The 13,078-nt window shown below is 40.5% G+C and overlaps 1 protein-coding gene across 1 annotated transcript in view; it reads right to left on the bottom strand.

The window, feature by feature from the left end:
* Positions 1–13,078, bottom strand: part of GPR158 (G protein-coupled receptor 158) — a 194,124-nt gene that overhangs the window by 163,789 nt on the left and 17,257 nt on the right. The window lies entirely within an intron of this gene.

Genomic DNA, 13,078 nt, shown 5'->3' with positions numbered 1-13,078 from the left:
AAATGAGACACTATTTCATTGTAAGTAAGAGTTAATGCTAACAGTGTTAACAGTGTCATTCCTGTCATGTAACTCTTATAAGGTAAATATTCAGCTGTTGTATAGAATTTATCCCTTTCAAGCCTTCCTTTTCTTCCATCACTCTCTTCCTGATAGGACATTGAAGCTTGTAGCTCTAGCTTAAGGGGAGCCTTCTGTGGCCATAGGATCCCACAGACACACCAATTTTGCTTTCTTTCATACATTGAGACATGGCAGTCATTTCTTCCGTAACATACATAAACATTTAAACATAGAATTAACTCATGGGCTATGGAAAATTCAGTGAAGACTTCGAAACTGATGCATCTCTTAATTATTCCAGATGTTCCAACATTTTCATCACTTAGCAGTGTAATAACAAAGATATACAAATAGGGAAAATACTTTTAAATTTGGTGCAGTACAATATAACGATAAAGACGCAACATGTGACTCCTTATAATCATGTAACCACTGAAGAAATGTTAGAAAATCCACTGATGCATAATTAAAAGCAACTCTCAATCACCTATGGAAATGAAACATAACTGAAATATGCATTAAACCTGTAAAAAGTAATTCTTCTTTAAGTGTTCTTTAAGTGACTTACTGAGTAATACTTCATAAAAATTGCTTTTTGTAATTCCATGGACTCTGTAGCAATAAAGTGGTCCCTTAGAAAGCAAACATTATTACGGAGTCCTATCCTGCAAGAAAACTCAAAATTCAAAATTAAACTCCATTCCACTACCAAAAAAAAAAAAAAAAAAAAAAAATCAGTCGGAGTTTTTCACAAAAACATTCCAAAAGATTCATATCAGGATGACCAGAACATTTTATTTAGGTAATTATTTCAAACAAGCATCCTATTAGTTATCCATATAAAAATTCTGTATAATTGAACTACCAAGAAATGCCTCCTTCAGCTAGTGTCATGCAATATCCATTTTGAGAGGGTCAGGAACAAAATGAATTCAAGAGTTTAAGCTCTACAGGTCAAATGTTCGCTCTCACATGCTTAAAACCAATTGGTGCCATGTCTTGTACATATTGGAATATAAAGATGTTTTATCATGTCTTGTAAAAGTTTACAAGTTCTGGAGTGCTGCTTTATTTGACTTCTTTTCTTGGAAGAGAGACATGGTGTCTTGGCCAGCTAAAAAACACAATGACTATCCAAATGCATAAGATAGATATGATTCGTGATGGAACTCAACAAAATGGTATCAGAAGTTTCTAAACCTTTAAAGAGAAGAAAAGGACATAGTTTTGGTGGGGTTTGACTATACATAGGTTTCTAGAATTGCTCAAAATGTGATCACCAAGCCGTTTTCCGCTATCATACAACAGGACTTTCTCAAAATGTCTAATTTTTTTCCCCATAAGAAAGGATTAAAACTAATGCACATTTTTAATCAAGTTCTGTAATTCTTTCAAATTGTACTATTTCCAAGAGAAGCTCCTCAAAATACATATTTTCCTATTTCCAAATTATGCTTTTAAAACATGTTAATTCAGGAAAATGCGCTGCTGGTGTTGGTTTCACTCCATTTCAGGATGAATACAAGTATCAAAATGTCATCATTTCAAACAAACCAATAAATTTACTGAACAGCCCTAGCAATTCTCCTTTATCTCTAGGACAGTATCCTAACATTGTAGACTAATTTACTCTGTTTAGAACACTCACATTTTATAATCATAGAAATGCCTAGGTTGGAAGGGACCTTTCAGATCACCTAGTCCAACCGTCAACCTAACACCAACAAAAACCATCACTAAACCGTATCTCCAAGCACTACATCTACCTGTCTTTTGAAAACCACCAGGGATGGTCACACAACCACCTCACTGGGCAGCCCGTTCCAATGCTTGACAACCCTTTCAGTGTAAAAAATTTCCCTAATATCTGATCTAAACTTCCCCTGGCACAATTTGAGGCTGTTTCCTCTAGTCCTATCTCTTGTTACTTGGGAGAAAAGATGGATCCCCACCTCACTACAACCTCCTTTCAGGTAGTTGTAGAGAGCAATAAGGTCTCCCCTCAGCCTCCTTTTCTCCAGGCTGAACACCCCCAGCTCCCTCAGCCACCCCTCGTAAGACTTGTGCTCCCCACAACCCCTCACCAGCTTCACTGCCGTTCTCTGGACCCACTCCAGCCCTTCAATGTCTTTCTTGTAGGGAGGGGCCCAAAACTGAACACAGTATTTGAGGTGCAGCCTCACCAGTGCCAAGTAAAGGGGGACAATCACTTCCCTAGTCCTGCTGGCCACACTGTTCCTGATACAGTCCAGGATGCTGTTGGCCTTCTTGGCCACCCAGGCACTCTGCTGGCTCATATTCAGCTGGCAGCTGACCAATACCCCCAGGTCCTTTTTCGCCAGGCAGCTTCAGCCACTCTTCCCCAAGCCTGTAGCACTGCATGGGGTTGCTGTGACCCAAGTGCTGCAGGACCCGGCACTTGGCCCTGTTGAACCTCATACCACTGGCCTCGGTCCATCGATCTGGCCTGTCCAGCTCCCTCTGCAAAGCCCTTCTACCCTCAGGCAGGTCGACACTCCCACCCAACTTGGTGTTAGCTGCAAATTGACTGAGGGTGCACTCGATCCCCTCGTCCAGATCATTGATAGAGCTGTTAAAGAGAACCAGTCCCAATACAGAGCCCTGGGGGACACCACTTGTGTGACCAGCCACCGACTGGATTTAACTCCATTCACCACCACTCTCTGGGCCCAGCCGTCCAGCCAGTTTTTTACCCAGCAAAGAGTAATAATACAGCACATTTTATCCAAATAAATGCCACTACCACATCTACATGACAGATCTTTCCCCCTTTCAAAGTTTTAACCATCAGATATTTAGATAATATCTACAAAGGGATAAAAATATTTCAACTCTAGCCCAAGCAGCAAGCCAGTATCATCATTCAAAATCCTAGTGTTATTTCTACTAAATCAGCTTTTGACGTGCTGAAAGCAATTAAGTAGATATGCTTGCGGGTATTAACCAAAAAATAAGAATTTGAATATACTTAACTCCATTTCTTCTATTGTAGTAGGAGAAAGAAGTGCTGAACTTGTTATAGAAAAAGTATCAGAAATAAATGATTTCTCAAAAAAACTCACACGCACATCTTCACACACTTAGGAGAAATTTAAAATAAAAGAACTGGTGAGCAAAAGCAGATGGCAATGGAAGAGAGTCTTGACATAAGCACAAAAAAATGAGTGGAAATGCAAAGCTCAAAAGGGATACCACATTCTCCAGATATAAATCAGATAGAAAAAACGAATTGTGCAAAAGTTGAAAGAGCTGACCAGAGAATCACACAGCAGCTGGGGTCGAAAGGCACCTCTGGAGACCATCCAATCCCAATCCCTGCTGAGAGCAGGCTCTGCTAGAACAGGTTGCCCCGGGCCACATACATTCAGGTTCTGAATATCTCCAACAATGGAGATTCCGCCGTATCTCTGGGCAATCTGTTCTAGTGTTTTTCTCCTTTACACCTTTCCATCAGGTATTTACACGCACAAATAAATCCCCTGAACTGTCTTTTCTCCAGGCTGAACAGTCGCAGCTTGCTCAGCCTCTCCTCGTTCAACAGGTGCTCCCACCCATTAATCATTCTAGTGGCCCTTCACTGGACTCACTCCACTACATCCATGTCTCTTGAACTGGAGAACCCGAAACTAGACACAGTCCTCCAGATGCTGCCTCACCCGGCTGGGTAAATAGGAAAGATCATCTCTCTTGACCAGCTGGCTATGCTTTGCCTAACACAGCCCAGGAGGCTGTCGGCCGCTTTTGCCACAAGGGCACGTTTCTGGCTCATACTCAACTTGAAGTCCACCAGGACCCCCTGAGCTTTTTCTGCAAAGCTGTTCAGCCCCACAGACTGTACTGGTGCATGGGGTTAGGTGTAAGACAAGGATCAGTATCTCCCCAGCCTCTGTAACATCTCATCACACAACAGTTACAGCAGAACGCCTATGTGCAAATGGCCGAGTCATTCACAGTTCCTTATATATGTATACACAGGCATTCATCTTGTGCATTTATGTGATGTTCATACATATGCACACATGTACACAGATTATCTGTAAATAAATGCATATATAAAAACACGCACACAAAAAACATTGGAGGTTTGCAAATAATTCATTTGTCAGCTATAGAAAAAAGCTCAGTTTTTTCTCAGGTCAGGCCAATCTAGTTAGCTTTATTTTCAAATGTAAGAACAAGACCACAACTGTTCTAGATGAAAGTTACAGAACTCACTTTGCCTAAAGTAGAACACATAGTTATATCACTCTGTGAATATTTTTTTTCCCTAGGCAATCATATTTGAAAGGTGAAAAAATTAACAGAATGATTAGATAGAATTGATGGTATAAAAGAAGTAACTACTATACTCTGACAGAAAGAGTGGAGCTCAGTAAGCAAATCCTACTATCTGTTTTATGCAAGTAAATGGAAACTGATTGCCCTATGAAGAATAGTTGTGGTAAATCTAGGGACTAAATTTAACTGCAAAGGCATCCCGATGCTGCTGCAAGAAGAAAACAGTGCAGTATTACGAATATAAAATTCTCTTGAGTCTACAGTAATATATACTTTTCCTCACCATCTCTTCCAAGTAAAGGAGGAATCAAAGACAGTAAATATCTTATTTATCTTAAGAAGTTTACATGCATAAGGTGTTGGGGAAAAGCATGTTTTCTTTCAATACATATTCAGAAGAAAGAAGAGTAAAACCTTTAAAGGAGATGAATAAGAAAGAAAAGCAGTAATATGATTAAGCTCTGTAATGGGTTATAAACTAGCCAAAACATAAAAAAAAAAAAGAAGAAATACTAAAATAGATAAAGATTAAAAATAAAATGTTCTGCAGTTCCACGTTAGCACCAGTGCTTAATATATTCATGATCGAAAACAGCACAGGGCAACAAAGCAATGAAGAAGCACAAAAGCAGATACTAAGCAGGTTAGTAAAGACCGAGAAATTTCTAGGAGACCAGCCCCTGCTCAGTGAATGGATGACCTGACAGCCGTCAGCTCACAGCACTGGCAAATGCAAACTAGAAGAACAAATCATATGAATTACTGGGATTTAAACAAGAGCATAGGTAAACAAAAAGCAGTTCTTTCTCATTTGCAAAAAACCATTCACCTCCTACCAGAAGTCACCAACAAAAATTACTTTCAATGCCTAGTGCTATAAAATTGTGCTTCAAAAATAAAACTAAATGAGTTTGTTTCCATTAAGGCTGTTACTATGGCTTAGTACATTGCTTTGAATACGAAGATTTAGCAGCTATTCTCTCTAGTTTTTCATCTAGGGATCTTTAATATGTTTTCAATCTAATTTTAATTTGCTATGAAAAGAGAGGAACAAACTTTCTTCTCAAGGCTAAATTAAACTTGTCTCTTGTGCAGGTATCATGAAGTATAAAAGAAGCAGGAGAAACAGTTGCTACATTTAATAAAAGCTTTTTTTAAAATTAGGCAGACAACAAGTTTACTGTTTCAAGCCCATGTTTTTTCAACAAAAATAATCAACTGCAGAATACATGCATGAGCAGAATTTTTTTATTTTAACAACCAAAAAACCCTCTGCAGTGTATCACCTGAGTAAGCAAATAGCTAAGCATGCAAGTCAGGAACCGAGTCTGCACAGTTCATAGGAAGCTGGTGTCCTTCGCAATGACAGCAAGTGCAGCAACAGTGTGTTTAGCCAAGAGCCGGCTGGGCGGCATCATTTTTAACCAGAGTGCTATCACAAATAAAGAAAAGTACAAAGAAAACTACCGAGAAAACTACAAAGCTGGTCAGATGCAGGTTTCAAAAAAATATATCAGGATGCTTAACTTTCCTGGAAGTATCTGAAGCGTGGGGTGGATGCGTGCTATAGTGCACCCCAAAATCCCACTCTGAAGAAGATCCAGCCTGGGCCCTGGCTAGAGCACACCAGGACTCCCTTTCAGCTTGGTGTGCCTTTCTGCAGAGAGCAAACTGTGGAGAGGGTGATCTGCACGCCTGGAGATCACACCTCAATTTCAGTCAGGGTGTCTATCAGTTTAGAGACAATAATTTTGCCTCTGTGTCCCAGCTGTAAGATGGGGGTAATAGTCTGTATTATCTCACAAGATATGGAAGTACTTGTGTATCTTCCAAGATATGCGTATCAAATCTCACATAGGATGATGGATCAGATGCTTTGATACCAAAATGCTGTATATTTATTTAATTGCATATATCTAATTGTCCTTAATGCTACTAGGGACATTTTTCAAATGTTGTACGGTCCTCTGAACATTGTGATAATAAATGAGGGCCCCGAATGAAGCTGTGCCCTGTTTATGCCTAGATGTGATACAGCTACTGCCACTTCACATCTGGGAACGCTAACTCACAGCCAGCCGGCCAAAGAACAGCCCAGCCTGGCTACGGTCCCCAGGCTCCTGCTGCAAGGTTTTTGGTGGCTCCCAACAGACCCTGATCTTCTGTCTCTTGCCCCAGCCACAGTTTCTCAGTCTCTCCAGGGAAGAGCTCTTCCCTGAGCCTGTATCCCTTTCTGCGACTTCCCCTTTCCTCCCACCAGCTATATTTTTTCCATCCCTATATTTTCTTCCATCTAAACATGAGGAGGAACTCCTTCACTTTGAGGGTGGCAGAGCACTGGAACAGGCTGCCCAGGGGGGTGGTGGAGTCTCCTTCTCTAGAGACGTTCAAAACCCACCTGGACAAGGTCCTCTGCAACCTGCTCTAGGAGGACCTGCTTTGGCAGGGGGTTGGACTAGATGATCTCCAGAGGTCCCTTCCAACCCCATATCATTTTCTGTGATTCATGTTCCCCCAGCTAACTGAACTTCTGGGCCTCACCTCTTCCCTTCCCAAACACAATGGGGAGAGCCATCAACACTAATTGGCATTGCCTAATTGGATGCTCTGTCCAGCAGAGAAGGATCTGAAGGCTGCAGCAATAGCTCTGAAGGAACCAGTAACTGATGCAACACTCTCATCGCCTGTCAACTGCAAGAGAAACCAAATACCTCCCTGCTATTTTAATTTTTGTCAGACAGCATCATTGAACCAATCATCTACTGCTTTTCACTTTTTAACTCTAGGGGAAGGAAAACAGCAGCAAATAGAACTGACCCAGATGAATCTAAATGCTCAAGTTAACACCGCTAACTAGGATGAAAGGAATTTTTGCAAAGGTTTTCTTGATAACCAAAATTAGCTCCTGCAAAACACAGTCATTTAAATTTTTTTCTAAAACTGCAAAGATGCTGTAGCTAAGCGACCTGGCTTTTCCTTAAACTGAAAGTTGGTTTTCATAGCACCTTGTTTATCTCTGAAAGCTCTCACCAACCTCCACCTCATTTTATGTAATCATGTCTGGAGGAGAGCCAGATTAGATCTGGTATACTGTCGTAAATGGACTTTTCCCATGAATGCAGATGATGCAAAGTTATTTTTAAAATAGCATCCGAGATGTTCTTTGTGTCTACTGCACACTCTTCAAATACCTCGAGTTGTGTGAGCAGCCATCAGTCTGAGAGAACAGATATGCCTGTCTGCTGCTGGATCCAAGAAGTGCTGGTTTTCTTTATCTGTCTATTGAACCGAGCCGCTCCCCTTTTGGTCTTAGATGGCCCCTTTAGCCCAGGATTTGATACAGCAGTTAGTATTTATGTTCTACCACTAAAGATCTTTTCTTCTAAGTGAAAATATATCCTGACATATGCTCTCTGCCCTGGTCTGGGTACTTCTCTTGCCCTATCTTGGATGCAATGATTATTTCCTGATTACAAGATAAATATATTCCATAAACTCTGTTCAGTCAATCACCAACAAACAGCTTTCTTTTCAAATTTTTTTCATTCTGACTGCATTTTTCCTAATGGACAAAACAGAAAATACATGCAAGTAATAAGCAAAAGCGATGAAACTGGATAGGACCCATGGGTCCTGGATGCTAATCCCTTGCTATGCTTCCCCTCCCGGAGTATGTGCCTTAATAGCCTTTTCCCATTTGACAAGGGCACTGGAAAGCATCTGTCTGAAAAACCTGGAAAGCACTGGTTTTTTTCCTCTCTCCCAGCCCAGTCCCCATTACAATTTTATTTTTAATCAGCCCTCGCCTCCCCTTTTTTTGATTGGTTGTCTGTAACACTACATACAGTATAATAAATTATGACAGTCCCAAATGCTTTGCTAAATGGAAAAAAGATTTTTGGCCGTACTGCTCATTTGTTTTTCTTTCTCAACTGGTTTTGTTTTTGTGCAGAACAAATACACACACAGTAGGCCTGTGCATCTTTCTACAAACAGAGACACACACACTCTGTATACAGACAGCAATGCAGCTTTTTTGTTTACTCTGCCTCTCTCATTCCCTCTAGATATTTTTGCACGCTGTCATTTGTGGAATACTGCTGAAACCCAAAGGGATGTCAGCTGAGCCTGCCTCGCATTGCAAGCTGTTGGCAGACTCATTAAGGATGGGGGAACAGCGTGGAGTCCGCTGCCGTTTTTCACAGGCTGATGCTGCTGGTTGGAAGCGTTCGGCTGAGCTCAACGGGCTACACCAGCTGATTCCTTCAGATGCTCCCCACCCTTGATTTTACTGTTGGTGTCTCAACAAGGACTCTAAAGGTGTTACTAAAAGCGCCAGCAGCTGCTGCCAGCATGTATGAGGAAAGAATCTAATATATTAGAAGAAAACTTCGAAAGTTTCAAACAGGGTAAAAATGCACGTTTTCTTACCCCCATAACCAGCCTTGCTTGTACAATGAAATTACTTTGGATTCGGTACTGGGCAACTATTTTTTTTACTGTTTGTTAATTTCAGAATTATCTGCATCATTTTTTTTCTCTACCTAATTGATTTTAATTATTTCTAACCCTGCAGATATTACCTGCTTCATTTGTTACAGCCCTACAGAATCCAAATCTCTTGCCCGTGTATTTTTTTCAGGGAATGTGTTGCCTATTTGAGTGTCAAAGTAGAGGCCAGAAAGGAGAATGTAGCTCTCTGTGCTTTACCATGAGTTGTCCCTTCTTCCCCCAGGTCAAGAAAAGAACACTTGGCTATCAGCCTCTTTTTGGTTGGTACAATTGAAAAAAGAATAAATCACAACTGAAATAGACTTTAGCCACTGCTGCCGTTTGGCTTTCCTGTGTAAAGCCTCACCTAACTTCCTGCTTAGACTGGGCAGTTTCCAGTCATCCTGAGGTTGAAGGAGGGCACTCTTGTTCTCCCAGTTTATCTACGGTGCTATGAAATCAGGGATACATGGGTCCTGTGCATGAAACAACAAATCAGGAAAATATGACTATATATTAGGAATTTAGGTAGTCAATTTAAAACTGGGGAATCTAAAGTTCCCAGCACTCGCTTTTGTTTTGTATTCAATTTGAGGGCACCTTACACCAAGCAAGATATTTAAAAGTCACCAATCCTCCTGAGGAACGCCTAAATCTGAGGAAAAATGGCAGTTAAAGAAGGAACAGTATGTCTAAGCATTTTGTGTATTTGAGTCATAATATTCTTTAATTCCCCAACCACACACTATTTTGCTTTCAAGCAAGGACTAGCACTACAACTATTCCATCACATAATCAGGTTACTCTCGATAACCTTCCAAAGCCAAATCCCAATGTCACAGTTTGCATCATCTCCTAGTGACTCTGTGGCAGGGCACATGAAAACAATAGAGTACTTTCAACAACAACCTCTTTATTTTCTGGTAGAAGTCTGGTCCCATCCATTCCTTCCTTTTTTCTGTCTAGCACATACAGACCACTGGTTTACCATATGTTTACATTCACTGTAATGCACCTCCATCTCCCTCCTTTCAATTGATTTTTATTTAGAAGATAAACACTTCATGACAGCACAGAAAATAGGAAAATTTGACTGCGATACGTCTAGCAGATTTTAGCCACTATAAAATTAACTGAAATATAAGACAAAGTAAAGAAGCATTTTAGTAACCAGTAAGTTGGGGTTTTTTTCTCATCTTGTCCATTCCTTAAGTCACTCTCTTCCCCTTCTCTGTCACTTGCTGTATCTTCATAGTATTAGGGAAAAGGGGAGCTGTATCTCTGAAAAATTGAGCTTTATGATTTAGATTTAATGGCTGCGAGAGCTGGGACTCTTTAGCCTGCAGAAGAGAAGGCTGAGGGGAGACCTTATTAATGCTTATAAGTATCTAAAGGGTGGTCTGAGGGAGGATGGAGCTGGACTCTTTTCAGTGGTTCCCAGTGACAGGACGAGGGGCAACAGGCACAAGCTGGAACATGGGAAGTTCCATTCAAATATGAGGAAAAACTTCTTTATGGTGAGGGTGACAGAGCCCTGGAACAGGCTGCCCAGGGAGGTCGTGGAGTCCCATTCTCTGGAGATTTTCAAGACCTGCCTGGATGCAGTCCTGAGTGATGTGCTCTAGGCAATCCTGCTTTAGCAGGGGAGTTGGACTGGATGATCTCTAGAAGGTCCCTTCCAACTCCAACAATTCCATGATAGCCCGGCCACATAGTATGGCCTACATAGTAAACAGACTTTCAGAGCCAAATCAGAAATTCACTATGGCAAAGGCTTACCAAACGGTCTGCAGAAAGGCTATGCTGCACTAAACACTCGAGTCACCTAACAAAACTAAGGAGAGGAAGGAGGGCCTAACTAAAGCAGAACTGGAAATTCAGAGACCTCCATTCTCTTCCTTACTCTGCTGGAGACAGACTTTGCAACCTGGGGCAGAGCAGTCCAGCATCAGCAGGTATTTCTGTATCTGCCTCTAAGAAGATAAAAGAGAGGATGGGGGATATCATTTCATTAGCATTTATAAGGCAAACTGTGTGGAAAGTATTGTTGCACAACTGTGTAATTTACCCATATTCCACAGGGTAGTTTCCAGAGAAACAAAGTGTGAAAAGCACCATATGGAACCTGCTTTTAAAGAAAGAACAGAAGTCTCCATCAGACGGAACTCTACTGAAGTGGTGACCATAGGGTAAAAGGAGAAAAAAACCTTCTCTGTAGATTGTTTCCAGTAACTCCCCATCCCCAGGGTCACTGTTATTAAGCAAGGACTCTCATCCTCTTCAGGTGCAATAAGGAAAGGCACTCCCTGCTTCCAAGTATCATTTTGGGGACCTATATATCCTTCTCTTGGCCATGAGAGCCTTGTTGATTTAACACTAATAAATGCCATGGAGAAGGAAGAACAGCTGGCAGATTTTTGCTCTACATACAGGTTGAAAAGCCATTCATGAAGAGGAATTCATCTCTCTTTACCCATGTTAGTAACACCTTAAGGTGTGAACATGAGCCACTCTCACATACACAGCATCACTCATTAAAGAACTTCTGCCCTGGAATGTATATTTTAATTCCTTTTTGCATCACAGGATCTCATTTATGGATAGCAGGCTTAGTAAAACAAAAAAATGCAACAGTCCAGTATGAAAAATAAAACATCCTTCATAACATCAGCAAATGTAGTGCTTATTATTGTCAAAACAGAACAAAGCAGCTCCAGTTTTATATGGATATATCAAGTTGAACTCAACAGTAGCAGAAGTGCTGTATAAAAAAAAAAAGATTATCGTAAACTATGTAGAGCAGGCCTTGTTAGCTCTCAAGAATAAGGAAAACACTATGCAGAATAAACAGGGACAGGAAAAAAAAAAGTAATAACAGTGCACGTGAGTTTGGTAAATAAAGCTCTGCAAAGAAATTTACTTGAGCACAGCCAGCTTTACAACACCACACCCCAGAATCCCAACACAAGGGAACTGATCTGTAACGTATATTTTAAGTAAAAGAAATGTTATTCTCTCTTTCAGCAGATAGGAAATGCCCACCACCCTCTCAGCAGCGAAGTGAAGCCCAGAACGCCAAGAACCCAGTCCTGGCTCAAAGCTGGAGGAAACACACCCTGCATCAGTGGTCCATGGCAGCCGCCTCAGTTTCTCACACACAGTAAGAGATCAAACCACAGAGGTGAGATTTTCCAGCTTGCCCACTGAGACACTAAAGATTGTGAAATTAAAACGTTTTTTTGTGAGTCATAGAAAACTTTCTGTAACGCTTAAGGTTATCTTTCCTGCAGCATTTCATCCTGCACTCGGTTTCCTAAATGACACTCCACTTGCCTCGTGTGCAGTAATAAAACAGAAGATAGATTTTACTAAACATCACATTCATGAAGAAAAACCCTTCTCATAACCAGAGTGAATTCTACAGAGAAATAAAAACTACTTTTTACTCCCATGAAAATGAATTGTGAAGAGTGAAAAAAAATTCTTTTATAACCCCCCTTTCTCCAACAAACTCTTCCAGAGAGAGTAGCTTTTTGCATTGTTCTCTCCAGGACACACTCTTAAGGACTTAGATTTGGAAAGGAAGTGTAATTGTGGAATTATATCCAGTTTGGTTTGACTCATGTTCTTAATATATAGGAAAACAGAATCTAGAGTGTGATTTGGAGCCCACTACAGCAAACAGTGGGCTTTGAACCAGACCAAAGCTGTGTTAAAGCCCACCATTGATCTTTCTTCATTTTCTCCATTTTACTTTTGCCTTGTTTTTTCTCAGTCTTCTCACAGGGGTTTGGAGTTTTTTTTCTCCCTTTTCCTCTTGGTTGCAGGAAGAGATGCAATTTACAGTCCCACCCCTCTGCTGACAATTTTGCTCATAAGACATTAGGAAAAGGAGGAGCACTTGCCAAAACATATGATCAAATTCAGGATAACTAGCATATATTAAAGATCAATGTTACCACATCTCGTGGGAAACAGTATTTTCTTCTAGGAGGAAACATGAGATATTAAAAAAGTGTTCCCTTGAATTCAGAAGTCAAAAAGTACTTGACAAAGAAAACAAAAAAAATCTGTTTTCATTTGCATAATTATTTCATTTAAAATTAGTCTTTATCAAAGACTATTTGGGTTCTCATTTCACATTTATTTCAAGAAAAAAAAAGTGAAAAATATGAAAAAGGCTGTTCACAAAAATTCTGAGCTTTTCTTGCTCAAAAATCTTAGT

Source organism: Numenius arquata, chromosome 12 (assembly GCF_964106895.1).
Source record: "Numenius arquata chromosome 12, bNumArq3.hap1.1, whole genome shotgun sequence".
Taxonomy (NCBI): domain Eukaryota; kingdom Metazoa; phylum Chordata; class Aves; order Charadriiformes; family Scolopacidae; genus Numenius; species Numenius arquata.
Note: the sequence above shows the minus strand (reverse complement) of the source record. Positions and strands in the feature narration are given on the sequence as shown.